The 16526-nt window shown below is 40.2% G+C and overlaps 1 long non-coding RNA gene across 1 annotated transcript in view; it reads left to right on the forward strand.

Moving 5' to 3' along the window:
- The first annotated feature begins 755 nt into the window (after positions 1-755).
- The window catches only part of LOC121132819, a 118013-nt gene continuing 102242 nt past the window's right edge, over positions 756-16526 (forward strand). The window contains exon 1 of the long non-coding RNA XR_005869466.1: positions 756-1212. This is a non-coding gene — a long non-coding RNA (uncharacterized LOC121132819). The remainder of the gene's footprint in view (positions 1213-16526) is intronic.

Raw genomic sequence — 16526 nt, forward strand, 5'->3', positions numbered from 1 at the left:
TCAGAAGCTCACCTATTTGAATCAGGAGGTAGCCAACCTCTGCACTCTGCAGAAGTTCAACAAATATTTGTAGTGCCAGTACAAGTTCTTGGTCTCTTCTTGCATCAAAATTCTTCACCCTTGCCGGGCGGTGGTGGCACACGCTTTTGATCCCAGCACTCTGGAGGCAGAGGCAGGCGAATCTCTGTGAGTTCGAGGCCGGGCTGTACCAACAGCCTCCAAAACAATACAGAGAAACCCTGTCTCGTAAAAAACCCCCCAAAAAATTCTTCACCCTAATTAGGACCTTTATTTTTCTCAACAAAAAGCACACAGGAGGGAATATAATATCAGAAGTAACGCAACAATATTGGTGATGTAAAATATATATATTGGTCGAGTTCTTACTATCTGTAGATACCGTGCTAAGCACTTTTCATAAACTATCTCATTTAATCACTGCAGAATCTCTGTATGACTGTTAATTTTTTATACAGGTTGATTAAGTAGTTTTTCCAAAGTCACAAATTGACGTTTATGATTTTCTAAGAGCCAATGGAATTTGATGGATATATTATGTGCTTTAAGATGAATATGGGATCTTCTTGGTGAGCATTATTTTTGTTTTTATTTATTTATTTAGGTTTTTTTTTGAGGCAGGGTTTGTCTGTATTGCTTTGGAACCTGTCCTGGAACTTGCTCTGTAGACCAGGCTGGCTTCTAACTCACAGAGATCCACCGGCCTCTGCCTCGAGAGTGCTGGGATTAAAGACATGCACCATCAATGCCCGACTTGTTTTTTTTTTTTTATTAAACAGTGTCTTACTCTGTAGCTCAGGTTGACATAGAGTTCCTTTTGATGCCTCAGACTTGTAGTGGCCCTCCTTCCTCAGCCTCATAGTGCTGTCTTTCCAGGCATCAGCCTCTGTACATGGCTGCTTCCTGTCCATTTGTTGTTTGTGTCTGCAGTTTTGCTTTGGGGTTGCTGGATTAAATCGGATTAAATGATGTCCAAGCCATTGGTGGTATTGCTCAAGCTATCAGTGTTGTAGCCAAAGCTATTGGTGCTGTGTCCAAGTTATCAGTGTTGTAGCTCAAGCCACCATTCCAGATCTCCCTTGTATCAATGGATTATTAATTTGTTCTTTCAGGACTATTTTGACACCTAACTTGGCAGAAAGCATGGTCCCATGGATCCTGGTTATGAAGAGAAGTGATTCCCTTTGAGGCAAGGTGAGAAGCCCCTGTTGCCTTGCCCAAGGCTAGTATTGACCTTAGAGGCAGAGAGGAAGGAGAAGGGCAGGAGGGGAGGGGTGCAGAGCTATCCTGGGGATCCCTAATTGCATGTTGCTGTTAGTAGGGACTGTGCCTGGCTCTCTTCCTATTGTTTTTGTGCTCTGTCTGCTGCTTAACAAGGTGGTTACTTCATAAACATGGCCAAATGAATGAAAGCAATAGCCTTCTTGGATGTTCCTTTTCGCCTTAATCATTCTCCTGGAATTTTGCTTATTAAGTTGTTGACTGGAATAACTGGATACTGTATTCTGGGTTACTATAAATGTTCCTGTATTAGATTAAATGTGACCAGTTTCAGTTTCTGCTCTTTCTCTGTGACCAGAAAAAGAGCCTCATTATTTACCACATCCCATATTCTTCAGTACTGTAGCTCTGATTAGAACAGGGTTCTGTCATCTCTCATTCTTGCTCAACAGAAAGCAACTCCATGGAGAAACTGCTTACGTATGACTGATTAGGTCAAGATTAATGAAGCTGACGATATTGAGAGGTTTTAACCTTATGTAGAAAAACAAAAAAAACAAAACAACTCCTTCAAGTTAAACTTAAGGGGTTGTTTGTTATTTTTAAATAAAACATTTGAAATGCCTACAAATGAGTACACTTTCCCACAAATATTTCCAGTGTGTTTTCCAGCATATGTGTGTGTGTGTGTGTGTGTGTGTGTGTGTGTGTGTGTGTGTGTGTTGTTTCCTTATCAGAATTCTTCCTGGCTGGATAGTTTGCCTTACAAAACGTTGCTTTTTCAGTTCCCACCATTATGTGAGTATGCGAAGAATAATTTATTTCACATTATTTAAAGCCTTTTCTGAGTATTATTAGCACGAGAGGAAACCATGGAAATTACGGGTTCCTGGTTCAGGATTTTAACAAATATTTACTAAGAGCCAACAAAAACAATATTTACTGCATGACTGCAAAACAAAAGGCCATAGTTCTTCCCCTCTTGGAATTTATTGTTTATGGTTGGTGCTGTTTACATCAATAAGCTCTGCAAGTGTAAACGTCAGCTGGCATGAGCTGAGAAGGTGAATGTGCAATTGAATTGCATTAGGGGAGTGGACAGGTTGGGGAGATTGGAGACACTCTTTTTGTGTAATCATGGCAGCCAAGGTTAAGTGCGGCTGTTGACCTGATGAAAGGGACCAGTGCAGGGACTCGAAGCAGTGCAGTTCAGCTCAGTTCAATGAGTGTTTATAGAACGCCTACCATACACCAGGCACTTTGCCTGGATTCAGGAAATAAAAATGAAAAAGGCATGGCTTGCCCCTGGGAAATAACTCATTCTAAGGGGTTCATTGTTCTGTAATTGATGAATTTGGAGGAGAACTCTTTATGTACTTATTTGGCTGTTCATGTACTTATTTTTCTTCTGAGTAATTTGAATCTTGTCCAAAGATTACCTCAGTAGGCAAATCTTCATCAAAAGACCCAATAGTCTTTTTGCCATACATTCAAAGTTTGACAAACTCATAGACATGGTTTGTGAGATTTAAGTTCAGCAATGCTATCCCAGCCTTTTCCACCCATTGAATGTGGTCCCAACAGCACGCCACATGCCGTTTTGAGTCTGCCAACAGCTTGGCTCCAGGAAGGAAGCTTGATTGCCACCAAACAACAGCTGCAGTATTACTTTTTTATTTTTTTTTAAAGACCCATTAACTAAAATTTGAAGCCACTCACAAAAGCAAATTATAAAAGATGTATTTGTGCTTGATTAATGTTTTGATATTAAACATTCCTCAATCCCCGAGTACAATGTAGAAGTAGCATTCATATAGAGCATTAGGGGTGAAAACCCACAGGGTAAGTAAGAACTGAAGAAAAAAGGCAGTTGTCGGAGCACTAGGGAAAGAACACACCAGAATAACTTACCCTAGCCTGGAAGGTAGGTCCTCATTCACTCCACCCATCCACAGCACATTCTATCATTAATCCCCATGAAGGTCAAAGCTCTTTCATAATTGCTTTTGTGTGTGATCTTGACATTTCTCTTGTATCGTAGAACGGCACCCATCAAGATCTTGGTGAGTCAATTCTGAGTGACATACTCACCTACTCCTTTAGATCACTGGGCCTTTAGAAAGATGATCAATCAGTTTGGCTGACTCCTTGGGTAGTACATATCCACAAAGGGATGCATCAGGAGGTTGCCGACACCTTCATAGTGCCTCAGTCTTGCTACCTCATTTCATTATCTCATCTCTTTTTGCTCTTTTTCTCAACAACTCATACAGATTCTTTGTATCACTACACATTTGACCTTCCATTTCCAAGGATGATGCAGCCAGATTCAACCAATAACTGCTAGAAAATATTGAAGATGAAAAAAAAACTGTCTGTGTAAGCGTTTTGTCGGGATGGGTCAGGACAGGATGGAACAGGAGTTAGTGGGTCAGGTATGGTATTCTGGCACTCGGGAGTCACAGAATACCCAGTGTTACACAGCTCAGGTGGAAAGGTATCCTGGAGCTCGGGAGCCAAGGATACTGAGTGTTACACAGCTCAGGTAGAAAGGTATCCTGGAGCTCGGGAGCCAAGGACCACCACAGGTTGCAGTAAGCTTGGCAGCTTACAGCCTTGCCTCAGAGAAAGGCTTCTCCGGTGTGTCAGCTCCGCTCCGGCAGGACAGGGTCTTCCAGCTGGGGATGTTCGCCTAGTGTAGCAGTTTTGCTCCCCAGGAGGTTTCTCAGGCAAAGTTGCTACAGTTCAGCTCTGCTCCTGGAGAGCGGAGAGTGGAGAGCAGGGAGCTGGGAGCAGAGTGTAACAACTCTGCTCTGCCAAGGAAGGTTTCCCGGGCAAGTGTTACAGCGCTGCTCGCTCTGCTCTGCCCAGGGTCGCCTCTGCTTGCTCTGCTCTGCCCAGGGTCGCCTCTGCTCTGTCGCTGCCACAAAAGAAGATCTTCACCCGAAGCTCATCCAAAGGGGTTTATTGGAAGGCAGCTGGACCAGCCAAGCTGAACATACACAGGGTTTATATAGGGATTGGGGAAGTTTTTCCAGAGTAGGGATTGGTCCGATTTCAGTGCTGAGCTCAGATTGGCTAGAGCTCTGCTCCGGGATTGGTTACTTTTTTACACAGGATTAGGGTCAGATTTGGCTCTGGTTTCAGGGCCAAAGTGTGTTTCTTTCTCTGATCCTTTTTAGCCTTTTGGCTCCAATTTTAGGGCCAGGGTACATTTCTTTCACTGACTCTGATTCCAGGGACAAAGTGTGTTCCTTTGGCACTGGTTTTAGGGTCAGGGTACATTTCTTTGGTTGTGGTTGCAGGACCAAAGTGTGTTTCTTTGGCTCTGCTCAGGGTGTGTTTCTTTGACTGGTCCCTTTTCCCTACAGTCTGCATGCAGGGTATCATTACTTTTCCATAGAGAGCTTCTCGACTTTACAGGCTTACCACTAGATCCACCTAATGTATCCAGTTCTAACAGACTAAACTGAGGGTGAGGATGGCTACTAAGAAAGTCTCGGCCTATTCCAGGAAGAAGATGACCCCTGGTTGACCCTGTGGTGGGCAAGAGAAAGAAAAATGATAGATCATGACCAGAAACTAGAAGTAGACTTTTGTTTGTAACTCCTCTGCTTGATCCAACCTCCATCCTGATAGCTGTACTTTAGTTTTGACTACTTGTCTGATTAAAAAATGAAGCATCTTAACTACTTGACTGAAAACTGTACTGAACAAATTCAGAACTTGAAAGAAAAAAATCATTATTCCATGTACAGTAACACAACTATTTGCCACAGCATTCACTTCCTATTGGGTATTGTATGCAATACGGAGATAATTTAAAGTATATCTGTGGTAAAAACTTATACAAGGGACTTGAGCATTTGTGAACTCTTGTGTCAGTGGGCGATCTAGAACCAATCCCCAACAATACTGAGGGATGATTAAATGTATTAATCTTTAAAGACTTATTTGAATACAAATCCTCAGCATTTGCTTCTTCCCCTATCCTCTTCGATTTCTAATTTTGGGATTTGTCTTTGGGATTTATGTATTAGAGGACATGTGATACTTCCAGGTTATAGAAGAGGACATTCCTATAGTTTGTCAACTAATAACTTGTAGGATTTTATAAACTACATTTTTATAGTGCAGTCAAATAGAAATGATCATGAGTTCCCTAAATTTTCCTTCTGAATTCAATATGCAGAAAGCAATTCTATAGAGATCCCATAACATATTTGAATATAACAGAATATTAGTGGTTTGAGCCCATCAGTTAAATGTTTCCATATTCCATGGTGCATGCCTATAATAGTTTCTTTTCTATTGCTGTAATAAAACATCATGATGAAGGAAACTTATAGAATAAATAGTTTATTTGGTCTTACAATTCCAGAATGTTAGCATCCATGATGATAGAGAGAGACTGCAGGCATGGCTACTAGAACAGCAAGCTGAGAGCTCACATCTTTAACTATAAGCAGGAAGCAAAGAGAACAAAAAGGGAATGCTGGCCTGTGGCTTTTGAAGCCTCAAAGCACACTTCCAGTGACATACTTTCTCCAGCAAGGCCAAACCTCCTTAGCAAACCCAAGTTGCCATCTGAGGACCAAGTATTCAGATATCTGAGCCTCTGGACAAACTATCACACCTCACTTCTAGACCTGTAGGCTTGTGCCCGTATCATAGTGCAATTTCATTTAGTCCAATTCCAAAAGTCTCCGTAGTGTCTCTCACTCTCAACACTGTTTACAAGTCAGAAGTTCAAATTTCTTCTGAGACACAAGGCGATCTTTTAATTATAGCCATCTATAAAAATCCAAAAGCAAATTACGTACTTCCAACATAGAATGGTACAGAGTATGCATTATCATTCCAAAAGGAAGTGAGGAAATTCTGGCCTAAGACAAGAGTGAAATTAAGCAATGTAAACACCAAATGCTGTTGTTCTGTGTTTAGTCAAAGGACTGGGGAGGCTCTGCCCTTCCAGACAAGCATGTCTGGAACATACGTCTCTCTCCTGGGCTGGTTCCACTTTCAGTATGCAGCTTTTCTTGGCAGATATCCAACAGCTCTGACTTCTCCAGATTTGGGGTCTCCAGCACAATCCAGGCTTTATTTCCACAGCATTATTCGTTGACCTTGCAAGTTCTCCATGTAGGAACCTGCCATGGTGGCTTTCTGAAATTTCGGGGGGAATATTCCCAAACCCCCCTTACTCCTTCCTGTATCTTTTCTTGTCTAATTCAGAAGCTATCTTGGGACCCGGACCCTTGTCCTCTTAAGCCACATTGGCAGCAGTGATCATTATGTGTTTTTGCTTTGTAAGAACAGGGCGCTCTTTAGGCCTCTTCCTTCCACAAATTGGAAGCTCAGCTAGGTGAGTTCTGGCTCTGAAGTTACCTTTTTCTGGAATCCTGTATGGCTTGTGAAACCCAAAAGCTCATCCCCAGTGACATACTTCCTTTAGCAAGGTTGCATCCCTTAAGCATTCCAAAACAAGGTTGTCAATCAGGGACCACCATAATGCCTGTAGTTTCAGTTGCTTGGGAGCCTAAGGCAGGAGGACCACAAGTTCAAGGGTAATCTGGGCAATTTAGGGACCACTTTAGAAACAAAACAAAACAAGAATAAAAAAGTGAATAAGCATCAGTATTAGTGTCTTTGATTGGTTATGTGTGAGGACCAGGGCTCAACTGTTAGTCCAAAACAATTTTCTACAAGACTGTCTCTTAAGATATTAAGTTGTAGACACCATTTGATGGCCTTTCACAAAGTTTAAAATATTCTCCCTATTTACAACTTATAAATACTTTTGAAAAATCAGTGTTTATTCTTTCTTTAGCAATTTCATATTTCTGTCAAGAGTTATCGACTATGTTGAAGCTAGCTTTGAGTTTTATCTATAGTTTCTAAATGAATGTAGTGAGAAACATTATACATTATTTGCAAAACAGATTGTATGTGTTATTTCATTACCAGAGTATCCCATATAAAGGAATTTATATGAGTACCACTTTATGCACTACTTCTGCTTATTTTCTGGAAATATTATTAATAAAATACTCAGCAATGATCTTTCTAGCCCAAAATGTTCTTGTGTTATTTTGGAACAAGTAGTTAATGACTCACAGGCCATTGGGCTTCCAAACTATGGTTAACTGGTGGTCAGGTTAGGAAATTCTGTTCCCATTAACTCCCTTTCTTAGCTCAGAACACCCCTGTATTCCAATTTTTTCTTTTGATTCCTCTTATTCATGGTCACTTGTTGGTGTTTTCAAACCAAAAGTAGAAGCAGTGACATGCCACAAGAAGTATTGTTCCTATTTCACTTCCATCTTAGGTAAAAGCAGGAAAAACCCATTTTGTTATATTTTCAACCTCAGAGGTTTGGATCAACTTTGGTTGAATGTCTGAACTTTTTGATTCTTCCAGGAAACCTAACTTCAGAACTTTAGCACAATTCCTGCTTAGAAGAAGATACCAGCCATATGTAGATTATGCTGATGCATAAATACCTTAGCTACCAAGCCATTTTTACTTAGTATTATGATACACTAAAAAGGTACATTGGGAAAATTGTGTAAATTCTAATAGCGGTTGAGTTGTCAATTTCTAATCTTATAAGGTGACTTTATCTCCTGGCCTACTGATTATGAGGCTTTACTCTTGAGTGAATGCTTGATAAAAAGTCACTATTTAAAATAAAACTTGTAGCTAACTCTGGTAGGGAATGCCAAGTGCTCCTAGAAAGTATATCTAAACTGCTTTGTGTTCTAATAACAATTCAGCATGTTTATATATTCTATGAGGTAGAGGGAGTTTATGAACAAACATTCACATATATTATATCTTCTATTATCTTCTAGTTTTAGGTGCATCAAAGTAAAAATCTAATCAGTCATATTAGGGTGAGAAGCCAGAAAAAGTTACACTTCTGTGATTCTAGGCAGGTAGGGTAGCCTTGGACAATTCATTCTGGTGTTATTTTTCTTGGCACTGTTTATAATTTATTATTGTATAGATTTGTCACAGTAAGTTGTTTCTTTTATATTTTTTTTTATTTATTCCCCTACTTCCACTCTGAGTTTTGCAGTGTAGCTCAGGTTGACCTCAAACTTTTGATCTTTCTCCTTTAGCTGCCCAATTAAAGTAGAAAGCATGCATCACCATGCCCAACTTTCATTGGTTGCCTTCTGACCTAACCATCTAATATCCATGCTACTTAGCATGCTTCTCACGATAAATAGCAGTATAAATCACATAGAACCCAAGATTGTATTGTTAAATAAACACAGTTCACTTTCCTTCATAAGATACTATCTGCTATAATTATTTTTTTTTCATCTCTGCTTTTTCGACAAAGGTAAGCCACCCACCTCAAGGGAGGAAGATGGGGAAAGATTACATCAGGGGTGCCGAATGTAGAGACAAGGCAAGCAAATTCAGAAGAGTCCCAACCCCTCTAGGAAAGGCTTACTGGAAAAGCCATTCACTTCCGGGTTTGCTGAGTTTCTGAGACGGTGTGATGCCTCTTTCCTTCTGTGTTCACTTGCTTCCACTCAGCAGGAATGTCCTGGGCAGGATTAGAAATGGCTGCCGCTCTGCGATTTTACGGTTTAAACTAAAACCAAAGTGCCAGAGATCTTTAAAATGATCTCTTCATGAGTTTCCAGGCCTTTGGAGCAGACTGAAAGTAGAGAAAGTTTTTAGTAGTTTATCCAGCTCTATATTACACACTAAACTTCAGCAGCTTTGCTCGTAGTTAAGTGATGAGCCAACATTTCATTTCAGGTGAGTCCTCACCCCTCCCTAAAACATTCATCCCAAGTAAAAAGAAAGAAAGAAAGAAAGAAAGAAGGAGAGAAATGAAGAAAGAAAGGAGAGAAAGAAAGAAAGGAATAAAGCAAGCAAGAAAAAAAAACAGAGTAAAAGACAGCTAGGCTCTCTTCAAACGCACTGCTTAAGGCAAACTCCTGTATTGTGTGGCATTGTCTGCTGCTATTCACCCCCCCCACCTCCACCCCCACCTGCCAATTCTTGGAGTAGTATCAGACACACTTACAGACCTAACATTCAGACGATTTAGCTGAGTAATAAATACTGCATGAGTGGGAAAGTCCTAGCAGGGAATTTATAAAGAAAATGTTGACAGAGCCTGGATTCTCACAGTGCTGCTCAGTACCATGATTATAATAATGGTTTCCTTGATCTCATCCAGAGTGTTCCAAAGAGCGGAATTCTTAGTTTTTCTTTGGTCCCAAGATCAAAAACATGAACAATTTTACATTTCCAAGGTTGGAGAGTATCTGTTTCCACAATTTCAGTGGGAAAGCAACCCACCCTTTCTCAGTTTTATTAAAAACCACCATCTTGGCTTCAGTCGGGGCCATTCCAGGCACTTTCATCATGGCTCATATCTTTTCTTTTTAAAAAGTTTTTTAAAGCTTTATTTCTTTGATAAATTCTTTACTCCTACCTTTTCTTTTTAAAAAGTTTTTTAAAGTTTTGTTTCTTTGATAATCTTCATTAATTAATACAAGATATGTTAACATTTTTATTACATTTTATTTTTATATGTATTGATATTTTATGTGTGTGTATGTCTGTGCACCATGTGCATGCAGTACACAAGGAAGCGAGAATAGGATCCCCTGGGACTGGAGTCACAAGTGTTTGTGAGTGCTGTGTGGGTGCTGGGATTTGAACCTGGGCCCTCTGGCAGGGCAGCAAATGGCCTTAACTGCTGAGCCTTCTCTGCAGCTACTGAATCCCTCAAGTCCTCTCAGCCAACTTCATGTGATCAGTTCTCTGTCCTTGTGGTTGCTCAGCAAGTGTTTTTACCTCATCATCTTCCAGTCCCTGGACAACTCTTTATGGAGTTCCCAGTATGTGACCAGTCATCCTCTTTCCTCAAGGAACGCAGAAACAGGTGTTATGCTTTGAAAATCATCTTGATAGCCAAAGGGAAAAACAAAAAGTGGTTTTAAAGGTTCAACAACTACTTACATTTGTGTTTTATGATATGATTTCAGGTATCACACAGCAATCATTTCCATTTATGTAGACTCTTAAGAATGATTTAAATTACCCAGAGCCTTAATAGTGATAGTGTCCTGTGTTGATAAATTACTCTTGTTGTTTCAGAAAGTTACTTTTCCCCACATATAATGCCTATCTTTCTCACCATGTTTGCCAAAGAAGAACTTAAAGAGAATTCTAGTCTGCAATTACAGTCCGTGTGCATAAAGAGAGCCTTTTAAAATTCTTTGCAAAGAGGAAGATTTTGTTTCTTTTTGGTGTTCCCCATTATTATGATGAAACCCAAGGTCCAGTGCCTGCAGTTTTTTAAATCAATGAAATGCACCTTAAGCACCCAAACAATATTTTTGCACAGAAAAGGGCAATGCCTTTTATATTTCAAAGCTAAAAACCACAGAGTGATCTTGTTATCATGGTTTTACCTCTCAAAATCCTCTCTATTTTCTTCCTTCCCTCTTTCCCAGCCCCTTACTCCATTATTTGTGAAGAGAGAGCCATCACCTGAAACCAGTGTTGGACTTCTAGGTTATAGAGAGATGATAAATGAGTGTCCATTGATCTGGGCATGATGGCCCACATCTCTAATCTCAGTACTTAGGAGCCTAAGGTGAGCTTAAGATGAGTCTGGGATACACCTCAAGATCGTCTCAGGAGGAAGGAAGGAAGGAAGGAAGGATAGAAAGAAGGGGGTAAGTAAAGGAAAGGAGGCCCATTGTTTAAGGAATGCAGACTCCAGTATTCCTACTGCAGCAGTCTAAACTGACTAAGACAAAAGTTACTATTGATTATACCATCATCCACTAGAAAGACATTAGACAGAGGGGTGAGGGTACAAGGGGGGATGATGTATAGAGAAGGTGTAAGGATGAGAACGGGCCAAGATGCATGAAAAGCCAGAGTTCATGATTTGAAGGAAGAAAAGGAAGAATAGTGGGACCCAGAGGCAGGGAAGAGCCAGCTATGAGAGACACAGGCTGGAGGCAGAGGTGTATTCATGCAGAGTTCGTTCAGCCTTTGTAAGGCAGCCAAGGAAGACCATGAACTGGTGAAGGTGGTAGCTAGAGTTACTGTAACACAGGTCCCCAAGCCTATCACCAAAGGAGGATTGGACTGAGGTAAGGAGACCAGTAGGAAACCCGTTCTCTGGTCTAGAAGATGGATGATGATGCTTATCTGGGTGAGAAGGGTTTCAGAGGAAATAGAGACAAGCTGCAGTCACACCCTTGAGCTGGACCTGAAAGGATTGGTGAGCGGTTCCATCGAAGGAGCAAAGGGTGAGACTAGTCTCCAAGTACTCCAAACATGTTTGGCTTTGTGTTGCTTGTAAATATCTTGCCACAGTGTCTCCAGTGTTTCCTAGCTCTTCTTTCACCATCCAAATAATTGATGTCTAGTGGATGTTTTTGGCTGTTTCCATCCAAGGGAAACTCCTGATTTTCTCAGTTTATGAAAACATATATGGCTGGGGAGTGCTGACACATGGTTTTAATCCCAGCTTTCAGGAGGTAGAGTCAGGCAGATCTCTGAGTTCGAGGCCGGCCTGGTCTACAGAGTGAGTTCCAAGACAGTCAGTGCTACACAGAGAAACTGTCTCAAAAAAACAAGAAAAGAAAAGAAAAGAAAAAAAGAAAAAGAAACCTATATGAAATGAGGAGATACAATAATAAAATATTATTTCTGTATTTAGAATGATGATGAAAAAGAAAGCTAAACCCATCTCTTTAGGCTTTTCTCATCATTCATATGAATGTCTGGAATTTCGTGGCTTGAATGATAGCAAAAAGTTTTGTGCTTTACTAAAATAAGCATCTATTCCAATAATGCTCTCAGTCTAACATGCATAGAAATCAGTCAGGCTCTCATATCATTGGAGATTCTGAATGTGTGAAGAGTCAGGATTTGTCCAGCTGCTGCCTGGTGTGCTGACCATATGAATGGTCTCGAGGTGTCTTCTCTGGTAAGCACTATTGCTTTCATGGATGCATTAGAATGCTCAAGTTCATCCCCCGCAAGTAGAAGAGATCAACCAGGAAACATCTTTCATCAGAAATGCTAGAAAATATTCATCTTACATTCTTTCCTTGGTTTGCAAATGGCTGGAGCATTAATTGTTATCCCTTATGCCCTTTTCCTTCATAGCTAACAATTCCACTACAAACGGCAGGGTACTTTACATAAAATTGAAGTAAAACTCACAACACCAAAAATGCTTTATATATGTTATTATTAGTACTTAGCATATAATTTTAACACAAATCTGACCTTTGAAAGCATTGCTGGTTTAGGAATATGCTAATTCTGTGGGGCTGGAAAGATGACCCAGCAGATGAGAGCTTATGCTGCTTTTCAGAGGACCTACGTTGGATTCTCAACAGTTGCTTGTATCCCCAGCTACAACAGATACAATATTTCTAGCCTCTGTTGGCACCCAGATTCACACAAGTACACACACACACACACACACACACAAACCCAGTTAACACCCCTCCCATTACATAACTATTTAACTTTTATTCTAGTTAGGGCTTCATATATATCTTTAGTCAAATAAGTATGCCTCAGCTAGAAACAAGGCCAGAAGACATCATTCCTGCTCCACAGCTGTTATTCTATTATTTTTCATGGCTCCCCCTACTTTCTAGCTTTTTCTACATTTTGAGATATATGTATGTATGTGTTGTGTGTATGTATATATGTCTATGAGATTATATGTTGTTCTAATTTTGTTCAGTTGCTGTGACAAGCACCATGACAAAAGTCAGTTTAGGGGAAGAAGAGGTTTACTTCAGCTTATAGATTACAGACCATTATTGAGGAAAGTCATGGCAGGAACTCAATCTGGAACTTGAAGGTACTTTCTTGCTTTTCCACACATCATTGTCTCTGACCAAAGAAGTCACATCATGACCAAGGAGGTATAGTAGGAACTATGAGGATGCTGCTTGCTGGCTGGCTCACTAGTAGACTCCCTGCTTAGCTGGATTTTTCACATTGTCAAAAATCCTTGCCCAAGAAATGGTGCTGCCGCAAGCGGGCTAGGCTGTTCACCATCAACCAACAGTCAAGACAATCCCTCACAGACATGCCCATATGCCTGTCTGATCTGGGCAATCCACTCCTCACTGAGACTGCCTTCTTGGATGATTCTGGATTCTGTCGAGTTGACAAAACTGACTACACATGTATCTTTGGATGTGTGATACATTAGAGAATTTACTCCAAGGTGTAAAAATATACTTGTGTGTAATATGCATGAATGTAAATGTGTGTACATATATGCATATGAGTGTTTATGTCTATGTATATGTTAAGTACCTTCTGTCTATTCAAACTGATATTAGTGATTGATATCCAATTTTCTTACCTTTTCAGAGCTTTAAAAATCTTTATTTTATGTGAATAGGCATTTTGCCTACATGTGTTTCTGTACACTATGTGTGTGTTGGATCCCCTGGGAGTGGTGTTATGACAGTTATGAGCAGTCATGTTGGTGCTGGGAATTGAATCCAGGTCCCCTGGAAGGGTGACCAGTGCTCTTAGCTACTGAGTCATCTCTCTAGTCCTCTACACAGTTTTTAAAATTGTTATGAAAACTTTCAGAGAAAAAAATAGGGTTCAATAAACATCTATGCATCTACTATTGATCAGGCTACTAAATTGAAAATGAGGTGTCATGTGACATATGGAGTATTAGAAAAGTACCCTAAAACTGGTGACAGATATGCTATGTAGCTTTTTGTTTATTGTATGTTGTATTCATATCTCAAATTAACTTTGTAGCATATAACTTCATATAACTTTATGCAATTATGAAGTATAGTTAAGATAAACAGTGAAATGGCACCATTAACTCACAAATGCCATTCTGAAGTAAAGTAGATTCATTTGCAATTTGTTGTGCTAGATTTTTAGCAATCAGTGATTTTATGTAATACCATACAAATACATATTTTCCCCCTTTCAAAATGAACTTTGGATTTCAGTGGAACAGATGAGTAAGTTTTCAGTCATTGACGTTTTAAATCAGTGTTGGATTTGGCACCTTGATCTCGAGTGGGCTGTGGAGCCAGTCAACTTCAGAGTTAAGAAAGTCCTAGCTCAGAAATCTCTGGGGCTGATCGTGACTCATACTGATTCAGCGACAGGGTCCATACCTGAACCCTGACTCACAGGATCCTCTCCTCTGTTCCCCACAACAGTAGCTCTCACCTGATAAGCATTTTTTTCATGATTTGTTTTGCATAAAAAGTCTTTCTAGTGTTTATCTAGTTTCCACTAAATAATGGGCATTTTATAATTCAGACCAAAGTCCTCTCCGTATCAAAGTTAGACTTTAGTAAGACCTGAAAGAAATTTGTAAGTTACTTAGCAAAGAAGTTGTTACAATGGTCTAAAGAAAAAAACGAGGGATATGTCACAATTGTGATAAGTTCCATCAGCTGTTACTACTTGCCATGGGTCACTGTCCACATAAGCACACTGTAAGGACAGAATCAAGCTCCATGCTTGTGATACTTTCTCCCTTGTATCTGACATGTTGAGGTTCTGATTCTTGGCTGGCAAGTCAGAACTCATAGCAAAATCTGGTCTTTACATTTTAGTATAGAGGAAAACTCCAAGTTATTTTCTCACTTTTATGTTTTGTGTTAAATAAAAGAAAAAAGTAGGAATATGTCAGCATTTCTGTTTGGGACAGATCAGGGATATAGGCCCAACACTGTCTTCAAGTGAATTCCTCCTTGCTACTGCAGGATGAACAGCTTCAGGAGATCCACTGCAGTTGAGCATTGCGACCTCCACCGGTTTAGCATTCCTGCACCTTGAACTGCTTTGGTAGTGCCTGGTGGAGAATCTCCCAAGGACATGATGCAGGACAGGTTGTCCCAAAGGCTCTATCACTTCGGATGGATCATGACTCTGAGCACGCCTGTTTTTTTTTTTTCATTAATACTGAGCTCTGGACAGTTTGGAGTGGGGAGAAAGGACTACAATGAAGTTGGAGGCTGTATTCCATGTACTGGTGGGGCTTTGTGTGGCTACGTCCTGGGTCTCTGCCCTCTCATGGCTCTGCATATCCTTAGCTATTTGACTTGAACTAGATTGTGTTGGACAGGAGACAGTCCATTAAGCAGTAGGAGATGCAGTAGTTTGTCTTTAAGGATATGCAAGCTAAGTATAATTCTCCCCCATCAAGACGTGCTAAGGTTCCAGAAGTTGCTAATATGACTTTATTTGGATGGAGATAATGAGTCTTGGCAGATATAATCAAGTTAATATGGATCATGACCTAACTGGCTGACACCCTTGTGATGGAGAAAGCTCTGTGAAAATGGAGACTGGCATGATTTATCAACCAAGAAATATTAAGCCTTTCTAGAAATCCTCAAAAAACCAGAAGAGACAAGGCAAAAGTTGTCCCTACCCCTGAGCCTTCAGAGAGAGAAGACCTTGATGGTGTCTTGATCTTAGACTTGAATCTGGAGTTCTGTGCACACTTCTAAAGTTCAACCCCATCCAATGCGTAAAGGCATTTCTAGAGAACCACTGCATCAACCAGAAAAAATATCACAACATATTATATGACATACATAGAATATGACATATATAGAAAACCTTTCTTCTCTGCAGTGCTCTCCCAGGCTCAGCAGGAACTCAATTCCAGGCTCTAGGCTGGAATACCATTTCATTTCTTTCTGTATCAACCATCAAAATGATGCATTACTGATTAAACATAGGCAGGCATCTCAAACCTGACTCAAGAATATTCCAGGTACTATAACACCCAGTCCTTAGCCACCACAGTGCAGATAGTGGTTGACATCATCAGTGGAGTCTGATGCACACTCCACCTCCTCTTGCTACCTAGTGGATCCATACATCATCTCCTGTAAGTATTGTTTAATATTCAGAAAGACTCACAATTTCATATCCAGTGGTAAAGTTATTGGTTGTCTAGAAGGAAGGTGTTTTTGGAGTAGTCTTATATGTAAATATATACACTAATTGTATGTTTGATACTCTAGCTCAAATACTGTTACTGAATTTTCCTGGAGGGTAAAGTATAGTGCAAGATCTTAGTGTAGCTCAGAACTGATCCATCCCCTGCCTGCAACCCTCCTTTTGTGTTCTTTAACCCAGCTGAACTTTTTACTGAGTCTTCTGTCCCTGGAAACCCAGTTCAAGTACCATTCTTATTTCCAGAGTTGCTTTGAGAAACTTGATACCTTATTTAATCTGTCTCCCCACAGTATTTACTGTGT

This window comes from Mesocricetus auratus, unplaced genomic scaffold, assembly GCF_017639785.1.
Source record: "Mesocricetus auratus isolate SY011 unplaced genomic scaffold, BCM_Maur_2.0 Super-Scaffold_100018, whole genome shotgun sequence".
Classification (NCBI taxonomy): domain Eukaryota; kingdom Metazoa; phylum Chordata; class Mammalia; order Rodentia; family Cricetidae; genus Mesocricetus; species Mesocricetus auratus.